Here is a 3,258-nt window from a genome sequence, read left to right as displayed (position 1 = left end):
ATACCGAGCCCCTGGACTCTCCGAGCTCACTCACCCACTCTGCCATCCACCACAAGTAGTAGAGGAGCCACAGCCAGGTTGGGCGGGCCTCTGGCCGTCGTTCACAGCCGGAGCTCACCGGAGATACCCTTTGCTGCTCCCCACCCATCCAGCCCCACTACAACAAAAAACCCCGTGTAGCAACGCATGTTTAGCAATGAAGATAGCATTGATGTGTTGTTTGGTTGAATATCCCACATTCCCCACTTAGCGCTAACCTCCCCGTACCCTCTTCTGTCTCGTCGCTCGCGCACGAAGTCTATTATCCCTTCGTTTTGGCCTTTATCTTTAAAAAAAATCCTACACGAGAGACACACTGCATCGGCCTCCACCCCCTTCCCTCACCGCCGCCGTCCCCTTGCCCCGCCTCCCCCTGTTCCTTCGCCGAGCCCCCCTCCCTTGCCACTTTCTCCACGCGTTGGGGCTGCACACTGCGTCTTCGCCATCATCCTCGCGTCGGGGACGCGCATGGCGTCGTTGCCATCCTCCTCGCGTCGGGGAAGGTGCCGCCGCCGCCGTTCCTCCGCGCGACCTGAGATGCCGAGGCCGCCGTTCTTCCTCTGCACAGCCAGGGACGACGCAAGCACCGACGCCCCCGTCCTCAACTGCATCAGTTCAGTAGTACGCCCCCTGCCCTCGCTCATCCTTGTTTGTTCCTCGCCGACGGTGCCAACCGGCACATAGCAGCCGACTGGTCGCAGCCCGAGGCACCGACCGACGCAGCCCGCAGCGGCCAACCAGCGCCTCAGCCCCAAAGGAAACGAGCAACTTCTCTCAACCTCTCCAAAATCGCGAGTCCCTGCCAGTGTTTGATTTGCGAGTTGCGCTGCTGATTTGTCTCGAGTGCTCATATGTCTTGATAAAATTGTCCTTTTTCATGGACATTATTTTCAATTGATGCGAGTCTTGCTTTTTTACAGGAGAGATTTCCAGGTGTAGTGATATGAGTACTGCTACATGAGGGGAAAAGACCCTGCAAGACAATGCAGGTAATTTCCTTTGATTCTTTCATCTCCCTAAATTTCACTTACAACATCGTTGATTCATCTAATTACTGATTTCTACAGCTTAATTTGTATCCAGTGAATAATTATTGTTAGCACTGGTTAGCATGACATCAATCTGAGTGTAAACTGCATCGAGTGAAGCATTGTTAACATGAGAACAATCTGACTGCGTCAAATTTCCAATTTATATCCATAGTGCCTCGAAAGAAATTGTATCTAGTGAAACATTGTTGTTAGGATGAGTGCATAACAGCTTTCCTTCAGCCTCGCCTGCTCAGCTATTTGTTTGTAGCTCTGCCACAGAAACACTCTAAAGTATTTAAAACTATACTATTTTTAGAAACCACGGTATTTTCCAAATACTAAGAAAAAACTTAGCTGCCAAACAGGCCCTTAGATTTCCTGTTTCACGCGCATCATTGAAGGGGAGAGTTTAATTGACACACAATTTTCTCAGTGAAATAAATGCAGGATTCTTCTACTCAAACACTGAACAAGGAGAAAATTAAAGATGGTTTCTTCCGAGAGACGTCAAGTTGATGAACATGTCAGTAAGATCATTGAAATGAAAAATAATGTATTTTGCTTAGTGTGTCCCTTGCTCTCTCTCTCTTTCTCTCTCTCTCTCTCTCTCTCTCTCTCTCTCTCTCTCTCTGAAAAGATTGTGCTTGCGCGTTTCAATGACATGCAGTTTCTCTCAGGAAGTTACAATATTTTTGTGGTGATCAACCAGAAAACCATTGGTCCTCCATCCATCGATCTCCTAGCTAAACTAGGGGTAACAAAATCTGACTTGTTACTACATGAATGTTCTATTTCACTTACATTTAACCCTGTGAGCTGTTTGGGGTTCCAGTTTAGTTCAGAATGTGGGTCATGATGTCACCAGCTGAACTTGGAACATGAAAGTTGTTTGACCTTATACATAATGCTACTCTATAAGTCATGAAACAGCCAGAGTTTAAGACAAAACCCATGTAGAAACCAGACTTCCTATGGTGGTTCAGTCTGGCAGGCTCATCTTTCCCAGCTGCCAATGAATTATTATTTTTATATATAATTAGGGTACACTTGTCTATACTACTTAGATCCTGCATCCCTTCAAGGTCAAGTCGGGGCTCCGGGTTGGCGTCATGATGAGCAGAAGTGGATTAGATAGTTCGTAGTTTTCTTGCACTCCCCCCTCCCCCTGTTTCTTAGTTCATTATGCATGTATTCTTCATCCAGCTGTCCCAAATCTGGTGATGGTTTTTTTTTCTCGTGTTGTTGCTTCTGCAGGTTCTGAGAACTTTATTCATGGATCAAGAAATTCTAATCTGGACTTGGTAAATCTCAGTAATTACGATCTCTTGTGTGACGTAGAATATTTGAAGATTTTCAAGTTGTTGCACTGAGATTTCTCCTAATACAACAAAACACGCATGACTAATAGATCATCCCAAGCAAGAGTAGTACGGGAGCAATCTAACGCAAAGCTAGCTAGTGTAGAGACCTCTCGAAAATGGAAATGTTCAATTCAGTATATTCAGAATTATTAGTTAGCTACTTGTCATTTAGTTGCTAAATTCATCTCATTTTTCATATAATATAATTTTTAGTAGTATATGCAAGCTGATGGTTGTTCACAACGAACAGCCACATCTGATTGGTCAAAGGTGCTCTGTGTATTAATATGCAGCTTCTAATGAGACATCGATATTCAGAACATGTGCAAGGCAATTAAGATAAATAGAATGCCCTCAGTTTACAAAGAATGGCTGAAGACTTGAAGTCTATGTATTTGTACTCCATATAGCATAGTGATGCCCCTTTTGCTAGCGTGTATTATTATTATTATTATTTTACAGAGGATGATACTGACATTGCAAGTATATGCAGTTTCCACATCTGAATTTTGGTATTCTTTTCCAGAAAATAGACTGGAACACTAAAAACACTAGTAGACTGCCCGTGCGTTGCCACGGGCTCTTGAAATAGTTTGCAAAAGTTACATGTTAACTTTCTAAGGCCTCGCCCCGCCGTAGATCCAGACCCCCGCCACTGATTCCACCCCTCCTAGGCCGCCGCTTGCCGCCGCGCTGCCCCATGGCGTTCGCCTCCGCTCCGGCCACCCCGACCCCGCCCGCCTCCTCTCCGGCCGCCTCCGCCTTCGGTCCATCCTCCGCCCGGCCCCGCTCCGTCTGCTTCCTCTCCGGCCCTGCTCCGTCCGCCT

The 3,258-nt window shown here is 46.4% G+C and overlaps 1 long non-coding RNA gene across 2 annotated transcripts; it reads left to right on the top strand.

Moving 5' to 3' along the window:
• Window positions 1–54: 54 nt before the first annotated feature.
• LOC119325462 lies at window positions 55–2,917 on the top strand. 2 transcript variants are annotated; one of them, XR_005157537.1, is made up of 4 exons: window positions 55–660; window positions 960–1,028; window positions 1,504–1,824; window positions 2,325–2,917. It is a non-coding gene; the product is annotated as an uncharacterized LOC119325462 (long non-coding RNA). The 2 variants fall into 2 exon arrangements; XR_005157536.1 differs by having other exon boundaries at window positions 1,504–2,917.
• Window positions 2,918–3,258: the final 341 nt, after the last annotated feature.

The sequence above is a fragment of the Triticum dicoccoides genome, chromosome 6B (assembly GCF_002162155.2).
Source record: "Triticum dicoccoides isolate Atlit2015 ecotype Zavitan chromosome 6B, WEW_v2.0, whole genome shotgun sequence".
NCBI classification, from domain to species: Eukaryota; Viridiplantae; Streptophyta; class Magnoliopsida; order Poales; family Poaceae; genus Triticum; species Triticum dicoccoides.
The sequence above is the reverse complement of the archived record's forward strand: the minus strand, read 5'-3'. Positions and strand labels throughout refer to the sequence as shown.